Source organism: Triturus cristatus, chromosome 5_2 (genome assembly GCF_964204655.1).
Source record: "Triturus cristatus chromosome 5_2, aTriCri1.1, whole genome shotgun sequence".
NCBI lineage: Eukaryota > Metazoa > Chordata > Amphibia > Caudata > Salamandridae > Triturus > Triturus cristatus.
Window position 1 is genome coordinate 1078283194 of NC_140588.1, and position 22667 is coordinate 1078305860.

The following is a 22667-nucleotide window of genomic DNA, read 5'->3' on the forward strand; positions in this document are numbered from 1 at the left end:
GTTAATTTTGGTTAATGTGCTGTTTTGCATGAAAATGTAGTAAAAGTGCCCCTGCTTTGCTCCAGATGAACTATGCTATGCTAAGCTTATCTATAAAGCGAGTGAGGCATAGCCCGTGTTGGCGAATCCATACTAAGCCGAATGGCGGATGGGGATATAGCCAAGTCTTAAGCATTTTCATGAAACGGGTCTCATTCGTTTCGCTTCTCAGGTCGGCCAGCTTAGAATCCCAAAGTTTTGGGGTCAAGTGTGAAGAGGATCTGCCGCGCCATGTGGCCCTTTGAATTTGGGTCATCTTTAACAGTTGTCCCTCTTAACATATAGTGCCTAACAGTAAGGATGACATGTGACTCCTACACCTCATAGTCCTCATTGCCTTATGTAACATTTCATATACAAAGATTTACACATTCATTCCTTGTCTCTGTTTAATATGTGAGTGGTGACACTCTACTTTGGTATGAGGAACGCTATAAAAGAAATTAAATAAATGTGCGAGAGGGGTTTAAAGAGAGATGAGGGGCACCATTAAAGGGTGGCAGTGAGGGAATCTATGAAGTAGGATGTCACTGGGGCATGGGGGAGGTGCCAACAAAGATTGTCACATGTGTGCTACCAAAGCTAAAGCCGGCCCTAGCACAAGCAGTAAGTGTAAGAAATGGGGTTACAGGTCGAGGGGGGGTGAAATCCTACTTAAGCGGGAACCACAAACCTTGTCAGGATGAAGTCACAAGGTTGGCACAGAGCAGTCAGGCTTTCTTCAGAGACAATGGGTGAAGTATTTGTGCAACAATTCAAACAGTTACAAAGTGAGAACATACCACAAACAGGGTCCCACACCAAGTTAGAATAACAGAGTAAATTTTAATAAATAAAACAAGATCAAAACAACAAAACTCCAATTAGTAGAACCAGAGAAATGCAGGTTCAAAGATTTCAGTGAAAATAGCACCAGAAACGCACAAAACTCCAACTGTGGATATCTAGTCGCGACGGACCAGGACAAAGTCACAGGTTCAGGCCAAAATTGATGGAGTGCAGACTGGCTACAGGAACGCCAGTTAGACTCGATGAACAAGAGTACATTAAATTCTGGTTGAGTAGCATTGCAAGATCCCGCGCCGAGCATGCATTGTGCAGTTGAGACAATGCATTGGTTCAGAGGGGCTGAAAAGCTACAATGCGAGGTCTTGCGCCAACATTGAGGATCCTGTCTATGAGGGCTGGTGATGCAAAGTCCGGCGTCGACGCTGCATTGTGTAGCTGAGGCGATGCGTTGTTTGCTGTGAGGCTGCGACATGAGAGCCTGCCTTGTCCCAGAGGCTGCCCAATTCAGGGCCTTGTGATGCAAGGCCCTGAATTGGGACTGCGCTTCGCAGCTGTGGTTCGATGTGGGATGGGAGGTCGATGCGGAGTCCTTGCGCTGGGAGAATCTTCACAGCAGAGGCAAATCTTCGGTTCTGCTCTGGGTTGTGCTGCACAGCAGAGGAGATGCATTGGTTCTGCTGGATACAAAGATGGTTTGGGAAAGTATCTTCAGGTCCACTTCCAAGGTTCCAGGACTGGGGTGGCATCCTTGGCAGGGTATGACTCACAGATGGCAGAGCCAAGATACTGGGTTCAGGGTTGTTGGAGCGTTCCCTCCTTGAGGCTCTAGTCAGGAGGCCAGCCAATTAGCCCTTGGAGTCACTCTGGGTTCCTAGGTTCAACAGATGCAGGATCAGTCCTTCTCACCCAGGCAAGAGGGCAGCAGGTCAACAGAGCAGCAGTCTTTCAGAGCAGCAATCCAGCAGATGACAGCCCTTTCAGCAGCACTTCTTCCTGGAAGAGTCCACAGAATCAGATGTGTACTGAAACATTGGTGTCTGAGATCCAATGTATATACCAGTGATAAATACAGGCCCCAGCTAGGCCCGCAAGGCACAAGGGTTCGCTCTCCTGTAACGGAATCTATAAGGAAGTTGGCACGGAAACTGCAAAGTACAAAGACAGCATTTATTAACCCTTAAGGGTGGTCCTACAATCCACACAACACCCTTCAGTATTGCATGGAGTAGCACACAGAACATTCGTACACAGTCCCCTTTTATACACAACAGAGGGGCTCATAAGTGGGTGGATACAACATGAGGCCGAAGAACATTACCATTTATGGTCATTCTCGATACTGAATCAATACATGGGCGGAGCCAACACACTCCTTGAGCCCGCGAAACACATGGTCAAGCAAGGCTAATTATAACAGATGTGGTCAAGTCTGGGCATGCGCCAGATGGACAAGAGAGCTATTTATAAACTGTTACTAGGCAGATTGCAGAGCAACTAACACAGAGGTCGGACTCGCCTCGTGGCGAACACGTGGCAGCAGGGTAATACAAAATGGAGTCCAGACTTCGGTCAACATAACGGAGAAAACATGATCTAAAGCGAAAAGGATTAATGTCTTCAGTAAATGCTTAATCATGTTGCTGTTTCAATTTACAACAGACGACCCTTTCAGCATTTACTGAAGACATCCGGTTTCCAAAAATCATCATATATGTCAATTATCATCATTCCTTTAACCTCTTTGGCTAGACGCTTCTGATGAGCAACATCGGCAATAGCTTTCTTATCTGGGATACAACAGGAAATGCATACGGAACAGAACAATGGTCCACATTGAACACACATACAGAGAAAGAACAGAATTGCTATAATAATACAGAGACCAGTTAAGACCTTCCATCCCCAGGCAGTAACCAATGCCCAAAACCATCCAGAAAAGGACCAGGTGCCGTTTTCTGTGTGGATTTCAGCTGCTATTTTATGCAGCTTATTAATGGCGTTATAAACGGATGGCGTATGATCAGGGATGAACACACAGCAGCTACTTCCAATAATTTTACAAGCTCCACCTCGATCAGCTAACATTACATCTAATACCATACGATTCTGTAATGCAACAATCCTAGTTATTTGTAACTCTTCCGTAAGATTCCCAAGAGCAGCAGCAGTCTGATTCGTCACAGCTTCTACCACTCTTGTCAATCTTCGGATCTTCCTACTATTCAAAGCGGCTCCAACAAAGAAAAACAGTCCTAAGTTAAAATCAATATACTGTTGCAAGCTGGTATCAGTTTGATCCACATCATCAATCGATAAAGTACGTTTATACCTATTTACAGTCACATTATTCAACAATTTCAAATCCTTATGATATGATGCGGGTGCTAGGAATACAGGAGGTAATAGGAATGATACATAACATACCCCAGACCACCCAGCCGGCAAACGGTAATAACCTTTATTTCCGCACACAAAATAGGTATTATGGGACGCTAGGAAGGTACTATTATTTAACCCATCAATGTTTAGAACAGTAAGGCAATCACTAACACCAACAGGGATGAAACCCACACTCTGGACACACAAGTCCGCTTGAGCTTGTGCCACTTGAATCACGAATTTGTCCTTCCCCACAGTGTCTCTGGTGTTCGTGAAGATATAGGGAATGGATTCATTGTCCGGCCGGTACTCTTCCCATTCCCAAATTGTCCCATTCGCCTGTGGATACCCATTCTTGTCTTGATGGCATTCCCTATTAAGTCTGAAAAGCAATCGTCCCACTGTCGGTTTCCGAGTGGCAAAAAGCAAAGTGTACCATGCTCTACAAGAGCCATTATGAGAGAAAGGAAGTGGTATGAATGGCGTACCTCCTTCCTTCTGATGGGCCGGCATCATCCCACATATCCAACAGTTCGTAGCATTCGTAGCAACGTGGGTATGATGCAGCATCTGGATGAAAGTGTTGTTCAAGTAAGATTGTCGATGCTTCAACTCTTGATACGGTAATGTATAAAAGTAGTGCTCCTCAGGCACCGGAGTTGTCAACACGAGTGTTTTCCGAGCAGGAGTTACCTCCTCCACAAACCATGTGGTTATCCCAACAATAGCTACTGTTAGCATGAACCCCAACGCACAAAGGATTTTCTTCTTCTCCATGTCAAAAGAAACAATACCCTGATATTCTTCCTGAAACTAAAAAGTCTGTCAGAACTCTTCCCCTTGGGCAGCGGTTGATTTCTTCACCAGCGGGCCAAGACGGGTGTCACTACACTAATGCAGGGCTGATCCCCCCCCCTTGCCTCATCGGCTCTCCGTTTCACTAACCCAAGGGCCGTTCTGACAGTATGTCCCGGTACTGGAAACCTCACTTCCTCGGTCGAAGATGATATCGCCTTCCTCCAGAAGCCGCGTGGTCCGGAAAGAGCTCCTCAGTGTCTCGTGGCTCAGCAGCACGGCCTGTCTCTGCTGCCAGGATTTCTCGTTGATCGGTCAGCACGGCAGACTCCACCAATCCGGGCGGCACCTTTCGACAGTGCAAGGAATGGATCCAATTCTTCCTGTTCGAGACTCGCACAGCCGTCCTCGTTGCAAGGAGGACTTGCTCAGGGCCCACCCATCTGGGCTCCAAACTGTTCGTTCTGTCGAAGACTTTCACCATGACATGGTCCCCAGGCCGGAGACCATGTCCTTCACCGGTAGACCGATCAGGGAGCGCCTCTCGGACCTGTTGATGAATAGAAACCAAGTTATCCGTTAACTGTGCCAGATAATCGCTCATCATTACACAAGGTACATCATACACAGCCTTAGGTCTTGGTGGACCCCAAATATTCATTGGGCGTCCAAAAACAATCTCGTACGGCGTAAGGCCAGTTCGAGAGTGCGGTACTGATCTAATTGACAATAACGCCAGTGGCAGAGCGTCTGGCCAAGTCAAAGACGTCGAAGCTTGAATTTTGGCGATCTTAAGCTTCAGTGTACCATTATACTTCTCAACTAGGCCTGCAGACTGAGGGTGAAATACGGCGTGGAACTTCTGAGTGATGCCTAGGCCCTTCAAGACGTACTTTATAACATCCGCTACAAAGTGAGGGCCATTATCACTCCACAGAAGTCTACAGACGCCATATCGAGGGAAAAACTCTTTTAGCAGTAGCTTCGCAGTAGTCATTGCAGTATTATCTTTCGTAGGGTACGCTTCAACCCACTTGCTGAAAGCGCAGACCACTACTAGAACATACTTCAAATTGTTACAGCGCTCAAGCTGGATGTAATCCATCTGCAGAACCTCAAAGGGTGCAGTGGGGGTCGCAAATCCTCCTGCTGGGGTTCGAGTACCCTTTCCTGGGTTATACTTCAGACAGATCATACAGGTCTGCACCACCCTCTTTGCTGTGCTAGCAATCTCTGGATGCTCCCAGACTTGGGTAAGCAATTTCACAATTGCGGAAGCTCCAACATGTGCTAGCCCATGTGCCATCTGAACCATAGGCCGTACAAAGGCCGTGGGTAATTTCCATCTATCCATCTGCTTATTTCTCCAGCAACCCTCGTCATCCAGTTCTCCTTCGCTAGCCCATTGTTCCCGCTCTTTGTCAGAAGCGGTCCTTTGCATTTCTCGCACTTCCTCCTTCGCATCACGCCATCTCTCCACCTGTGACTTCACTACATACATGGCAGTAGTACCGGGCTGCATCGCAGTCTCCCGTGCTACTCGATCCGCTAACGCATTCCCTTCTCCAACTTTATCAACCACTTTCCTATGGGCGCTACACTTAACAATGGCAATTTTCTTTGGGTATGTCAATGCGGTTAAAAGATTGTGAACTAACTCTCCATGCATTATCTGTACTCCATGTGACGTTAGAAACCCTCTCTCCTTCCAGAGTAGGCCGAAGTCGTGCGCTACTCCGAAGGCATAGCGGCTATCTGTGTAAACATTCACACATAATCCTGTACTGAGCTCACATGCTCGTGTTAATGCTATCAGTTCCGCTGCTTGAGCCGACTTTTGTGGTATGCGTGCTGTCTCCACTATCGTTTGTAACGTGGTAATTGCATACGCTGCTGAAGTCGTACCATCTGGTAGCTTCAGACAGGATCCATCCACCCACAGTTCTCCATCTACATCTAGAAAGGGCGTATCCTGGAGATCAATACGACCCTTTGTTTGTTCCTCAGTCACAAGAATACAATCATGCGCTTTCTGTGCCTCAGGCTGGGTCTCGGGGTATGGCAACAATGTGGCCGGGTTTAACGTTACGCACCTTTTCAACGTAATATGAGGAGCCAAAAGCGTCAACTCATATCCCGTTAAGCGGGCACTGGTCAAATGCTGCGTCTTTGTTTGATTAAGCAGGGCATCCACAGCATGGGGAACTAACACCAACAATTTATGGGACAACACAATTCCTTCACTTTGGCGTATTGACACAGCTGTCGCCGCTACCGAGCGAAAACACCCTGGTAATGCTCGGGCGACAGGATCAAGCACAGCCGAAAAGTATGCACAAGGGCGTTGCTTATCGCCATGCATCTGCACTAAAACTGATAATGCACATCCGTCTTTCTCATGCACATACAGCGAAAAGGGTTTTGCATAATCAGGGGTCCCTAACACTGGTGCTGAACAAAGGGCCTGTCGCAGTTGCTGAAAAGCAGCATCACACTCATCTGACCAAGGGATTGGGATAGGCGTGTCCTTTGTCAAGAGGGCTAACAATGGCTTAGCTATGTGCGAGAACCCCAATATCCACTGTCTACAAAAAGAAACAAGGCCCAAAAATGCACGCACATCCTTCTGCGTGGATGGCCTCGGTATGCCCAAAATTATTTTGATACGATCTGGTGTGAGTGCACGTCCCTCCTTAGACAAAAGGTGACCCAAATAAGTCACCTTTGGTCTACAGAATTGCAATTTCTTCCTAGATACCTTATGATTGTGGGATGCTAAAAAGGAGAGTAAGGATAACGTGCTTTTCTCACACAACTCCAGGGTGTCAGCCGCCAACAAGATGCCATCGACATATTGAATGAGGGCGACCCCCTCGAGTAAAACAAAGGAATCCAACTGTCGCTTCAAAGCCTGACTATAAATACTGGGGCTTTCTGTATAGCCTTGGGGAATTCTACAAAAGCGATAAGATCTATTGTTTAATGTGAACCCAAAAAGAAATCGGCTATCAGGGTGAATGGGAATGGAAAAGAAGGCATTCTTTAAATCAATCACTGAAAACATGGTCGCCGTAGGCGGGACCAAGGTAAGCAACGTCGTGATATCGGAAACCACCGGGTACTGAGGTATCACGATCTTGTTTACCTCCCTCAAATCAATTATGAACCGATAGACCTTTGCATCCGTGTCCTTTTTCAGAATAGGGAGAATCGGACTGTTACAGATATTATAGGGAACTTCTTCCACTACTCCCACTGCAATCAAATCTTGCACAATCTGTATGAGAGCCTCCTCGCCCTCCTGGGAACTACGATACTGCGGGAGGCGTGGTAACACTGCCCCCTCCTGGACACTAATGTTGACCGGAGGAATCACCATTTGTCCCACATCTGTGTCCGAAGTCGCCCATAAAGCACGAGGGAGGGTAGCCAACAACGCATCCTCTGATATCGTACACATCCGCCCTGACCGGGGGTAGTTGTCATTTAAGAGCACCCTCACACCCTCAGGGGAGCAGCGGATCGTAGCCCTAAAGTGCTTTAACATATCAAGGCCCATAATGTTATCCGGTGTATACGGAGCAAGCAGAAACGGACAGGACGCAGAAAAAGAATCAACCTTAAATGTAAGGGGCTGTGAAAGAGGGCTTCGGGAGAGTGTACCGTCAAACCCTACCGATGTAACCACTGAGCCGGATGGGGGAGCCCCCGGAACCAAGTACCTAGACAATGCACTACGTGTCGCCCCTGTATCTACTAGGAACTGATCAGTAGAACCTAAAACCTCAGCCGATACATAAGGACCCGTCTGATCGACCGGCACCTCAACTGATTCAGACCCCCATCCAACGCATTCCTATGCATGCTGAGAATCATGATATCCTGATCGATCAATCTCCGATACATGATACTGATGCTGGCGATCGAAAACATTTGAGCTATCTCGGTGCTGCCCAGCGGTATCGAAACGAACATGATCATTAGAATTCCCTCTAAAGTTCGAGGAACCCCCTCTACCTCTCGCGCCACCCGGAGTATGCCCCTGACGCGAAGCACGCAACACTGGGCAATCCCTGGCCCAATGGCCCAATTGCTTACAATACGCACACTGGTTCCTATTCAAATCAGATCGGCCCGAAGGGGGACCATAAGATCCTCCCCTTCCTCTATTATTACTCCGTCGGGGCGGGCCATATACTTGTGCTAACATCACCTTAGTCTTGAGGTCTTTCGATTTCTTCTCTTCCTGGCCCTTCGCCTCGTGCTCCTGACGCTCATAATACTGGGCGATAGTCAGAAGGGCCGTCGGCGTCGCGGAGGACCAGGAACTCTCGCTCGCTTTTAAACGGGCCGCAACTGCCGGTAGCAGATTAGCCACATATTTGTCCGCAAAAAGGTGGCGGCCTGTGTCGTCAGTAAGCGACTGGCCACTAAAATCATGAAACGTTTCCTCAAAGCGCGTGAAGAAATCTGCAACTGACTCGTCGACTTTCTGTTTACATGCAGCTAACATATTCCAATCAATCTTTTTAGGGGGGATAATCGTCTTTAACTTAGTCACAATAGCAGCAGGGAGATCTAAAATACTCTGCGGTGGTTTCTGCGCGGGCTTCCTCTCCCTGTCTTCATCCTCAAGCTCAGACCACCGGGCCTTAAAGGCAACTATATCATCTACCTTTCGTACAGAGCGCCACATATCCGGTGGTAGAATAAGGCCAAAGAACAGGTCTATATCTGCTAAAGTCATAACGCAAGAATTCAAGGCCCCCTCGACTTCTTCATAGAAGGCCGCTGGATTCTTGCGGGGGTCAGGCAATGCATTCTTTAATGCCATAACATCAGCCCTATGCCACGGAGTATAAACCCAATTATACACGAAGTATCCCTTAGCATCGGCGGAGGTAATGTCCGAGCTAGTCCCCGCTCCTGTAGGAGGAACATACAAAGGCGCCGCCTCTCGCATTGGTTTAGCATGCACTACGTCATCCTTATCTGACTGGGAGGTGGATGGGTGGCCCCCTGCTGCAGACGGATCCGACTGCTTCTCCTCCTCCGTTTGTTGGCGTGCTTTCTCTCTAAGGGCCAGCACCTCGTCCCGCAAAGCGAACAGCCGCCGAGCCGCCTCAGGAGCCTTAGGGGGAGAAAAAACACCATTACGTAATGCTCCGGCATCCGAAGATACTTCGTCAGGCTCAAGAACACTAGAATATTTTCGGAAAGCAGCAATCACTTCATCCGCGAAATGAGACAGAAAATACACCCTCTCTCTATCTTGCCACGACCCCCAAGTATGGAACAACTCCTCCTTAGACATCTTGCCCTTAAGTGCACGGAGGGAAAGTTTCCGAAGCTCAGCCATATGCTCGGCCGATAACATGGACCGTGTGTCTACCTTACCCGAAGCCGGGCCAGAATCTTGCGGCCGCGGAGCGGATGCACCAACATAAGGGGGCGGAGAGCGATCTAGTAAATAAAAATCATCATCAGGATTATTAAGGACAGGATAAAGTGGCTGGCGAACGGCATATTGACCCGAAACTTGTAGCCTACGCTCTTTCTCTTGTCTGTCCGTCTGCTCTCTGTCCTCCCGATGCTTCGCTTCCTGCGCTCGCACATGATCATTCTTCCGTTGCTCTTTATCAAACAGCGCTTTCTCACGTTTCTCTCGCTCACGCACTTCCTTCACCCATAATCGCACACATTCAAACATATCCTGACGAGCACGTCGCTTACACATACACTGTTCCACATACTCAATCTTACGTATATCAAACGATCCATACGAAGGCCATCGCAACTCAGGATCTTTCTTCGTGTATTTCCTCCATAGTGTGCTGTACATTATGGAAGAAAGACCATGCTTCACATACATATCCCTATTAGGAGTCCCCTCTGGGGGAGCTGGAGCAGATTCCTCGAGGTTCAACCGGTTACCAAAGCAGCAGCACCACTTACGGAGTGCGCTAAAAGCAGGCATGCTAGGAATAATGCAAAATATGCAATATTGTAAGAAAAAAAAAATGGCACTTAATCGTTGCGCCGTTCAAAGTTTACACAGCTCCGGAGAAATCTCTCCACATTACCTGCCTATATGTGTTGCAACGCATATATGTTCACAAAGACAAATCCAAATATGACTAGTCATCATCAATCAAACTCAAATAGCCAACCCAGGCTTCAAAAACTCGGAGCAAGTACCATACAATGGTTCTTACCAATCAAGAGTCCAGGTTCCAACTGCCAAGCTCCACAATCGCCCAAACGGCTCTCACGGCAGGACCGACAGAAGAGGTCTCAGTCGATGACCGGCGCCACCCAGACGGTCAGCTCGGAAGGGAAGGGAGAAAAACCTCGGGATGCCAGGGCTAAGACGCCGCTGGCAGTGATCACGTCCCCGGCCAAACTCCTCACCTTCGTCGCGACCAGTCCTTCGAGCATCCGAGTCGCCGATGAGCCCCACGTGACGGGCGCCAATTGATAAATACAGGCCCCAGCTAGGCCCGCAAGGCACAAGGGTTCGCTCTCCTGTAACGGAATCTATAAGGAAGTTGGCACGGAAACTGCAAAGTACAAAGACAGCATTTATTAACCCTTAAGGGTGGTCCTACAATCCACACAACACCCTTCAGTATTGCATGGAGTAGCACACAGAACATTCGTACACAGTCCCCTTTTATACACAACAGAGGGGCTCATAAGTGGGTGGATACAACATGAGGCCGAAGAACATTACCATTTATGGTCATTCTCGATACTGAATCAATACATGGGCGGAGCCAACACACTCCTTGAGCCCGCGAAACACATGGTCAAGCAAGGCTAATTATAACAGATGTGGTCAAGTCTGGGCATGCGCCAGATGGACAAGAGAGCTATTTATAAACTGTTACTAGGCAGATTGCAGAGCAACTAACACAGAGGTCGGACTCGCCTCGTGGCGAACACGTGGCAGCAGGGTAATACAAAATGGAGTCCAGACTTCGGTCAACATAACGGAGAAAACATGATCTAAAGCGAAAAGGATTAATGTCTTCAGTAAATGCTTAATCATGTTGCTGTTTCAATTTACAACACCAGGGCTCTCATTTGAAGTGGGGGGGAGCTTCTAGAGGTTCTCCTTTGAAGTGCACAGGTATACTGCCCCCCCCGGCTCAAGACTTACTACAGGGGGTATGCATCCCTTTCTGTGGAGGCAGGGCATAGCCTATTCAAGATTAAGTTGGCCTGTGCGCAGCTCTGCTCTCCCGTCCTGTAAGTGACGGCCCCACCCAGGAAAACCTGACCTCTCTGTTCTGTGTGGTTGTCTAGGAGGGACACACAAACCTAACTGTCAGTTACACCCAGTCATGTGGCCCAGAGACAGGCTATAGGCACTAACTGGATAAGGCAGGAATATGCCAACTTTCTAAAAGTGGCATTTTCAAAACTGTAATTTCAAATCCAACTTCAGCATGAGAGGGGATTTTTCATTACAGTTCCAAAGACACCAAACATGATCTGGTTACCTGTTTCCATTTGGAATTTACAGCTTATTAAATGTAATAGCTTATTAAATGTAATAAGGTAACCTCAATGTTATCCTATGGGTGAGGTAGGCCTTGTAATAGTGAAAAAATATGAATGTATAGGTTTTTCACTACTAGGTCAGTGATGTCATCAGTGATGTCACTGACCATGTCATGAGTGATGTAATATGTGATGTCATCAGCAGTGCATTGCGGGGGCGCGAGTTATAGTTAGCTCAACTAACTATAATGCCCGAATTTCTCTGGTTTTGTACGAGTGAAATGTCCAACTAACTATAACGTCTCTGAAACCTGTGTTTTTTTTTCCAGTGAATTTCCAAGGTTTTTTAAATGCTAATTTCTAACTATAACATCCCTGAAACCTATGTTTTTTTTGTGAATTTCTAAGGTTTTTTAAATGCTAATTACTAACTATAACGTCCCTGAAACCTATGGTTTTTTTAGTGAATTTCTAAGGGTTTTTAAATGCTAATTACTAACTATAACGTCCATGAAACCTATGGTTTTTTCAGTGATTATCAAAGGTTTTTTAAATGCTAATTTCTAACTATAAGGTAGTAGCCACGTTTGCAGAGTGGTGCAGAAAGGGGCCTGGGCCTCCGACCAGCGCTCAGGAATTCCTCTGCATAGGACTTACAGGAGGTACCAGGAGGACTACTTGGCCGCCAAAGTTCCTCAGGAGTAAAGTGGACTTCATCCCCCAACCAGTACTGTGCTAGGAGGTGCGTTTGCAGAGTGGTGGAGAAAGGTGAGTGTGGCCTCAGAAGACCTCTTAGCAATCCCACTGTGTGGGACTTACTTGGGGTAACAGGAGAGGTAGTTTGCCCCCAATCTCAACCTTGGGGGCCAACTACCCCTCCTATTACCTCCAGTAAGTCCCACACAGCAGTATTGCTAAGTTCTCATAGCAGGCCATGCCCCCTTTCCCCACCACTCTGCAAACACACTTCCTGGCATGCTCTTGGGTGGGGATTAAAGTCCCCTTCTCTGCTGGGAGTTCTTAGGGGCCAACTAGCCTACCTGATGCCTCCAGTATGCCCCAGATAGTGGGATAGCTGACAGGTGGACACAGGCCGCCCCCCTTTCTCCACCACTCTGCAAATGTGCCTCCTGGCATGTTCTGGTTTGGGGGATTAAGTCCCCTTGAATTCTGAGAGTCCCTGGGGGCCAACTAGCCCACCAGGTACCTCCAGTAAGCCCCACACAGCTGGATTGCTGAAAGTGGTCTGAGACCACGCCCCCTTTTTACACCACTCTGCAAACGCGCCTCCTGGTGCACTGCTGCCTGGGGGATGAAGTCCACTTTAGTCCTGAGGTCTTCAGGACACAAGAGGACCTCTTAGCCCCACCAGTAATGCGCCAAGAGGTGCGTTTGCAGAAGGGTGTAAAAAGGGGCATAGCCCTTGACCACCTCTCAGCAATCTCACTGTGTGGGGCTTACTGGAGGTACCTGGTGGGCTAGTTGGCCCCCAGGGGTTATCAGGATTCAAGGGGACTTAATCCCCCAACTTAGAATGCACCAGGAGGCGCATTTGCAGAGTGGTGCAGGGAGGGGCGGGGCCTCCGGCGAGATGCTAGCTTTTCTTTAAAAAAAAATGTTGTTAGAAGACGGGCTTCTCTTCATATTTTGTGGGCCCTGGGGATGGAAAGGGGGCCACGTGGACCCCTCCCAAGGCCGATTTCGGCCCCGGGGACCCTATCCCCAGGATCATGCCCTCGTTTCTGTTTTTATTTTTTATTATTAATACAGGAGGGGGGCTGCGTGGCCCCCCTTCCCTGGGCCACTATTGGCCCTGGGGACCCCATCCCCCGGGGCTTGGCCTCATTTTTATGTTTTTTTTAATTAGGGGAGGAGGGCTGCATGGCCCCCCTTCCCTGGGCCACTTCTGGCCCCAGGGACCCCATCCCCCGGGGCCTGCCAGCCTTTATTTTTAATTTTAGAGGGGGCCGCGTGGCTCCCCTCCTCAGCCCAATAATGGCCCCAGGGACCCCAGCCCCCGGGGCCGGCCTTCCGTTTAAAAAAAAAAATTCAAAGGGAGGGGGTGAGTGGCCCCCTACCGGGCTACTTCTGGCCCTGGAGACCCCATCCCCTGGGGCCTTGCCTCAACGTTGGGGCCTGCGGGTGAGCCCCAATGCCCCCGCGGTCCCTGCCTGCTCCCCGCCTCCTGCGGGAGCCGGCATTGCTTTTGGACAAGGGGAGCTGCTGACATGCAGCTCCCCTTGTCCAAAAGCAATCTGCTTTGCTTTGTGGAAGCGAGAGCAGGTTTCCTGCTCTCACTTCCACGAAACAAAGAAGTGTTTGCTATGACAGGGCGGGAGCCACGCTCCCACCCTGCCATTGCAAACTGCAATGTCCCGGGGGTAGTCACCCCGGGACATTGCTGGCGCCGGCCCTGGGGGTGGCGGTCCTCAGGGCCATCTAGGGCTCCAGGAGGTTTACATAAGCCCAGGATGGTGGTGGTCCCCTGAGGTCCACAACGGACCCCTGCATTAGCATAGTTAGTGCCCCGGGAGGTGGTGATCCCCGGGGCAGTGTGTGTGTGTGGGGGTGTAGGAGCTCCCTCAAACTTATTTATTTAAATTGAAGCCCCGTGGAGGTGGTGGTCCCCGGGGCTTAGGGGGGCCTTCAAGGCTCCCCCGCCTCATATAAATTGAAGCCCCAGGGAGGTGGCAGTCCCCTGGGCAGCGTGGGGGGAGGAGCCCCCCATGCATTTTTCCCAATTCCCAGGGATGTGGGGGTCTCCAGGGCTGCAGGGGCCCAAGCGGCCCCGCATATATTTTGCACTTTGCCCCGGGACCTGGCCAACCCGGGGTCTTATCAAAACGAAGCGCTGGAGCCAGCGCTTTGTTTTTTTTTTAAAGTTACGTCCAGATTCACGCACCCAGCGTTAACCCCGCGGATTTATTTTTGAAAAAAATGCTTTTTTGGCCCTGGGGTTCCCTGTGGGACACCCGAAGCACGCCTAGGGGGTCAGGATGTTTCTGCCCTGCCACCTTTTCTTATTTTTTAACCTTTTTTCTTGTGATTCGGTTCTACCGAGTCACAATATGGCTGCCAACACTTCTTGGTTTGAATTGTTGGCAGCCAATCAGAATCAAGCTCGTGCTCATGAGGGTTCGTGAATTCTCCTTCATCACCAGATATATAATTTTTTTAAACATGAATATTTCAGGAACTACTGAATGGATTTACACCATTTAAAAAAAACACACTTTCTGAACCATGAGCTACCTGTTTGCCAAATTTGGTGTAATTCCATTCAGCAGTTCGGGCTGTAGCTTCGTTTTGAGTTTCCTATAGAAATTAGCATGTAGAAAACGTGTTTTGGGACCCGCCTTTATTCTCGGCCCCCGCTTGATGAATTCAAGACAGAAGCTGACCGGAGCGGGACATTAGTTTTGAAAATTTCGCGAAGATTCCTGAAACAACGCCAAAGATATTGGCAAATCAAAAAATGCTTTTTCTATGGAAACTAAGTCCTAACTATAACTACCTACTGGCGACCGCCAGTAGGATGTATATATATATATATATATATATATATATATATATATATATATATATATATATATATATATATATATATATATATATATATATATATATATATATATATATATATATATATATATTATATTACCTACTGGCGGTCGCCAGTAGGTAGTTATAGTTAGGACCCTGTTTCCATACGAAAACCGCAACATTCTATTTGGAATAACTTTGGCGCCGGTCGACGAATCCTCGTGAAATTTTCAAAACTAATGGGGCGCTACGCTCCGCTCCTACCCTGAAAGTCTCGGGGGGATTCGTCAAGCGGGGGCTGAGAAAAAAGGGGGGTCCCAAAACGCGTTTTTCCCATGCATTTTTCCATAGGACCTTTAGACACAGCTACAGCCCGAACGGCTGAACAGAGTTACTTGAAATTTGGCATAAAGGTAGTGTACAGGTCAAGGAAGTGCCTTTTGTAGGTCTGGTGTAAATCTGTTCAGTAGTTCCTGAGAAAATAGCATTTAAATCAATATATATATCTGTGGCAGCTTACGGTGCGCTTACCGTGCGCTTACGGTAAGCTTACCGTACGCGTACGGTGCCTTGCGCGAGCGCTATTCTGATTGGCTGTTAGATCTTAGTAAACATTCGAATCAGTCGAAACCAGGAAGCGGCAGCCGCCATTTTCTCTCTCGCACTCTGAGGGGGGGAGGAAAAACAAAGGGAGAAAACCTGCAAAGGGGCAGGTTAAACAGCTCCCAACCACCTAGACTTGATCAAGGTGTCCCAAAATAACCCCCCAAGCCAAAAATTTAATGTAATTTTTTTTCGAAAAAACGCCGATTACGCTTACCGTACGTGTACGGTAAGAATTAAATTTAAAAAAAAACAGTATCCACACTTTCCCACCCCCGTGTGCAAATGACGCCCGAAGGGCACCATTTGTGCATGGCATTTTGATTAATTGAACATTTAAAAGATTACCTTTCATAACGAAGGGCATAATATGTTCTCCGTGAGCGGACGGTGCGCGAAGCGCATCGTGCGTACATTGCCCATCCAGCGTAACGTGGGCACGCGTTGCGCGTAGCGCACCGCGTGCCCACCGTGCGTGCACGGCACTAACTGCGTAAAGTGGGCGCGCGGTGCGCGAAGCGCACCGCGTGCTCACTGTGCGCGCACAGTGCGCGAAGCGCACCATGCGCGCACGGAACGAACTGCGTTAAGTGGGCGCGCACGCCACGAACGGCGTAAAGTAACTTAGCATTTAAAAAACCGTACAAATTCACTGAAAAAACCATAGGTTTCACACACGTTATAGTTAGGAATTAGCATTTAAAAAACCTTGCAAATTCACTGAAAAAACCATAGGTTTCACACATGTTATACTTAGCTGGAGATTTTACTCATAAAAAACCAATGAAATTCCCCCGTTATAGTTAGTGCAGGCAACTATAACTCACGCGACCGCAATCCTCTGCTGATGACATATGTGTCTTGAAAAAAAAATATTTGTAATATATGTATAGCTAAAATTTAATGGAAGAAGACATGGGCAAATAAGTGTCTAAATACAGTATTAGCATCAGCAGAGGATTGCGGTCGCGTGAGTTATAGTTGCCTGCACTAACTATAACGGGGGAATTTCATTGGTTTTTTATGAGTAAAATCTCCAGCTAAGTATAACATGTGTGAAACCTATGGTTTTTTCAGTGAATATATATATATTTATATATCCTCTGTGGGAGGGAGGTTACTCAGAGGTTTGTGCCCCCCCAGTCAGCCATGGCCTGGCCGTTTCTTGAAGCTATGCCACTGGGCAGCCCCCCAAATACCATGGTAGAAATGTATGGTAATAGTAAACAGTATTGTGCAGAGAGCACAACGATTTGTAAATGTATGGTAATGTATGTAAACGTATGCAGAGGAAGGCTTGTTCAGGCAAACAGTTGTCTCAACAGTAAACTCTTAAAAGTAAGTTATCCCGGTTGGCCTTCGACTAAGATCGAGCTGTTGCCAGGGTGAGTGAAGATTGTCTCCCATTTGGTTAGGCTCTTACTAAACTACTATGTTTTATATTACCTTTAGTTTGACAAAGAGTAGATCGAATATTGAAGCCTTTCATGGAATGTTCAGTTCTTGTTTATAATTAAGATGATGAAACTCTGTGAGTAACAGCCCCTCATATTTGCTATTGCACCATCTCCAACTCTTACGGAAGTGGATTCTGACACTGGGTGTTTGTATCCCTTCTCAAGGGGGTTCCTCACGCACTTTACACATACCTGTGTGATGCTTTCTGTGCTTTTTGGATGATTGCTACCAGGCATCGCACTGACCCAGATTTGCTTGAGTGCCTGCTATTGTGTATCATGAATGTCTCAATTGCTACATGACCATCATACTTGGAAACACTTACAAAGATAAAGCTTTTCTAAATAAACTATAGAAGCCCTGAGGAAGTCTTGGATAAGACGAAACACGTGTTGGCTGCGCTCGGATTAAACAACATATTTCCAACATCTGTATTTCTTCGATGTAAAGTGCATTGGATATATTATGATTGTTTTTGTATTCTCAAATTTGATTCTTTTCTCTACTTCTACACTCATGCAACATGTCTGTGTATAAGTTGACTAACAGGCAAAAAACAATTTTTATATCAAATAAATCAGTGTTTCTAATACAATTTCTGATTATAGAATGTGATAATGTTATTATTACTTGTTGTCCTGTGTGCTCCAGACGTGTGTTGGCTGCTGTGTATGGAGTTGGCCTTGGACACTGGTCATGATTGCACTTCTTTGAAGCAGAAGTGTTGTCTTTTGCAGCACAAGATGGTTCATGTACTGACCGCACTCCCTGGGGGGGTTCAGTGCTGGTTGTATTGCTCCACCGCTGCCATTTGTAATGGTGAATGTTCAGCTCTTGTATATAGTTGTATATAGTTAAGTATATGTGATTAAAGTAACAACACCCCATGTATGCAGCACTAGGGAGTGGCCAAGCAGCATCAGGTCATTACTGAAGGATATGTTCAAAGGAGGGACAATAACCATGGGCTTCCCTGCATCTCCATTTCCGGTGAACTCTGGGTGTTTTCCTTCACAGGTGTCCCTAACACAAAAACCATGTGCCACCCTGCACCCCCTCTTCTGGGGAACTCTGGCCGTTTTCCTTCACGGGCGTCCCCGGCACATTGACCATGCGCAGCCCTGCACCCACTATCTTCCGGTGAACTCAGGGCGTTTTACTTCACAGGCGTCCCTGGCACACTAACCATCAGCTGCCCTGCACCCCCTCTTCTCGGGAACTCTGGTCATTTTCCTTTGCAGGAGACCCAAGTACACTAACCATGCGCAGCATTGCACCCCCTCTTCTGCGGAACTCTAGGCGTTTTCCTTCACAGGCGTCCCTGACACAACAAACGTACACCTCCCAGCACCCCCTCTTCCAGTGAACTGTTGGCATTTTCCTTCACAGGCGTCCCTGACACAACAACCATGTGCCGTAACGCACCCGCTTTTCTGAGGAACTCTGGGCATTTGGAATCACAGGTGTTCCTAGAACACTGACCATCTGCCAACCTGCACCCCCTCTGCCAGTGAACTCTGGGTGTTTTCCTTCACAGGCGTCCCTAGCCCAAAAACCTGTGCCACCGTGCACCCCCTCTTCTGGTTAGCTCTTGGTGTTTTCCTTCATAGACGTCCCTAGCACACTAACCATGCAATGCCCCACACCCCCTCTTCCGGTGAACTGCATTTGTAAGACAGAGCAGCTGTTAAGCACATTGGCCCTGTCTAGAATGTTGGCTTCAGAGTTTGGCTTTGTGGCTATAGTAAGAAGGCACAGTGCAGCACAAGAAACAGAAACTGGCCCTCTTCAGTTGTGGACAAAAGCATCACCTAAGCATCCATGGAGTGTTGTGAGAGGTGACAGAGCAAACAGACACAAAAAGGAATTCTTCCAACTTCATTCACGGATTTTACCAACTCGATCCTTGACTCTTCCCAATCCGGATTCCGCAGCAACCACAGCACCGAGACCGCCCTCCTAGCCACCATGGACGACATCCGCTCCCTCCTCGACATGGGCCACACAGCATCCCTCATCCTACTACATCTCTCAGCAGCCTTCGATGCCATCTCCCACCACACACTGGCGTCCGGGGAACCACCCTCGTCTGAATTCGTTCCTTCCTCACCGGTCAAACCCAAAGCCTCCTACCCCCACCCTTCCTCTCCAAACCCACAGAGATCAGCTGCGGAGTAACCAAACGATCCTCACTCAGTCCCTCGTTCTTCATCATCCACATGGTCACCTCTCGCCACCATCGTCAGAAAACATGGACATAGCATAGTATCCTATGCCGACGACACCCAGCTCATCCTCTCCCTCACCAACAAAACCGACGTCACCAGACACAGCTTCCAGGAAGGAATAAAAGACGTTGCCTCCTGGATGAGCGACAGCTATCTAAAGCTAAACTCTGAGAAAATGGAAACCACCCCCTCAGCATGGGATAACACCTAGTGGCGCTCCACCCTCAGTGAACCTCACACACTCACAGACCATGCTCGCAACCACGGCATCATACTAGAATCCTCCCTCACCATGCACCAACAGATCAACACCGTATCCTCCACAAGTTTCAACACCCTCTGCATCCTCTGCAAGACCTTCAAATGGATACCCCCTGAATCCAGAAGGATCGTCATCCACGCACTCATAACCAGCAGACTAGACTACGGGAACGCCCTCTTTACCGGAATAAACAAATCTCTACTCCTCAAACTCCAGACAATCCAGAACATCGCAGATAGACTTGTCCTCAGCATCCCACAGCAACACCACATCACCTAACACCTACGAGAACTCCACTGGCTCCCCACAGAAAAGAGAGTGACCTTCAAGCTCCTCACTCACGCCTACAAATCCCTCCACATCAGACCCCAATACCTCAATGAAATAATCTCCTTCTACACACCCAAGAGAAGCCTCCGATCTGTTAATCTTGCTAAAGCCGAAATCCCACGCATCCGCAGAGCCAGAGCGGGGGGCGATCCTTCTCCTACATCACAGCCAAGACCTGGAACGAACTCCCTCTCAGCATCAGACAAACCCCCACACTGCAAGATTTCAGGAAGAGCCTCAAGACCTGGCTCTTCGGATGAGACGAAGCGTCACGAAACCCCCTCCCCCCCAGCACCTTGAGACCCTCGCGGGTGAGTAGTGCACTTCACAAATCCCTGATTGATTGATCAGCTCCTTAAATTGTAAAGTAATTTGACGGCACTTCCGGTAACTGTATTTGTCTGAGCTTCACATTGGATGAGAACTATCATTCTGCAAAGTGCTTTGTAGCCTGTGCTTGACGCTGAGTGGTCCCATCATTCCAAACCCTGACCAATCAGCAGTTGATGATCCTGCAACTGCTTCCTCCAGTCACAGATCCCCGCATGAGGACCACTGCGTTCTGTTTCCAGAACAGTGCAACAACAAGCACTGGCAAAGCACATAGGTCTATGTTTAAAGTGCTTTAATGTCTTAATAGTACCAATGCTTGTCCCACCTTTATCTGCATAATGTCTGTACATGCATCGGCACCTGTATGCATGTAGCCTGTGTGAATAATATCAGGGTTTGTGATGATACTGAAGTAATACAACAGTGTAAGGCGTATGGGCGGTAAATGCTCAAAATTAGAATTCTGTTGTTCTCTGTTATATATTCAAATATATCTGATGACCCTGGGACATTAAGGGAAAATACCAAGCAGAGGGCAACCAGTGAGAATTGTACTGCACGTATAAATAATAAAATCAATAAATAGATTTGGAAAGAAATCAGTGTTTGTATGAATGTTCTCGGTGTGTTTTTATGTGCCTGTGGTGTTAACTGGTTGGGTCTGTGTGCATGCACTTAAAAAAAAGCGGGTCTTTTGGCTTTGGCAATGTTTGCCTAACAAACTACTTAAATGCTAAATATTCACTTCTGATGTTCATTACACAGTTGCATTTTATTGTGTCAAAAGGAACTCTCACTGTCTCACAATGTGAATGATTCTGAATGTCCAAATTAGACATTGAAGAAATAATGTGGGTGCACATCACCAGTTCAAGCATCTTTTTTGTTTACCTATTTATTCTGGGTGAAAGCTCTCGATATTAGGTACACAGAAGGCAGGGGTTAGTGAGGGAATGACTTCATGGCATGTTCTTTATTACACAGTGCAACTAATGATATGGTCAGCATGCGTTAACCTTGCGGGCGGAGTCCAACAGGAGTGATGTTGGCTTCCATCTTCCATCGCCTCCACCACTGGCCACGTACAGAGGAATAGGGGGAGCAGTGATAGAAACAGGGAAAGGAAAACAGAGATCTCAGAATCCACCACCATGACTCATCACCCCTGTTGGTCAAGGCTGTCTGCAGGATGTAGTGAATGTCTACATTTAAAAGAGGCAACTCAAGTAACTTGATAGAGCAGGTCCTACGTTTAACCGCGATGGTGGATGTGTATACCTTAGAATATCTCTGTGTAACTCTCTGACCTTTGATGTTGAACTTGTGATTTCTGAACACTAAACACAAAGAATGAGAGTACCTTAAATACAAGCTCAGTAACACTTCTCTCCAAGACGTGACTGACTAACTACTTCAAGCTTCGCCACTATGCATTCTAACGCTTCTCACCAAGACGTGAACAACTAACTACTTCAAGCTTCGCCACTATGCATTCTAACGCTTCTCACCAAGACGTGAACAACTAACTACTTCAAGCTTCGCCACTATGCATTCTAACGCTTCTCACCAAGACGTGAACAACTAACTACTTCAAGCTTCGCCGATATGCATTCTAACGCTTCTCACCAAGACGTGAACAACTAACTACCTCAAGCTTCGTCACTATGCACTCTAAGACTTCTCTCCAACATGTGAACAACTGCCTCAAGCTTCGTCACTATGTTTTCTAATGCTTTGTTGTGTTTCGATTTAGATGCCCGTACATAGGTTTTCCTAAATCATGTCCTTATATAGGCACAATTTGCATTGCCCTTATTTAGGAATAGAATCCCAGTCCTTATTCAGGCATTAGCCATGCTATCCAAATACAGGCATGGTCACCTACATCTGTCCATCCCCACGTCACAACGAGTTCTTAGTAACCAGATCCTTAAGCCATTGGGACTTTCCCTAGCTAGGATTATTGATTTCTCGAAGAACTCAGCTATTATGCATGAACTACTATTCCTTAGGGGTTCATTCATGACGTCTTCCTCTGCCCGACTTTACATCAATGCTAACATTCCTAAGCACATACCAGGTTTAAATATACCTTCCCTTACCATGGCAGACCACGGCTCGGCTACACCGCTCGATACGGCTCGCCACAGCAAGTTCTGAAGAATTCGAGTCCCCGCCTGATGCACTGACCAGACGCTGTCATCCCTGCTCGTAGAGAATCCAGCTTCCAGTATTCTGATTCCCTTCGCGGGGTGTTAGAGTTTGAGACCTGGAAAGAGATTCCCACCTCTATCATTCTAAGGTATGGAGCGGACTAGAACCTAGAGGGACTCTTGGCATACAAACTTGGCATATGCAATACTATAGCATACAGCACCTTCTTACCTTGCACTACACTTAGG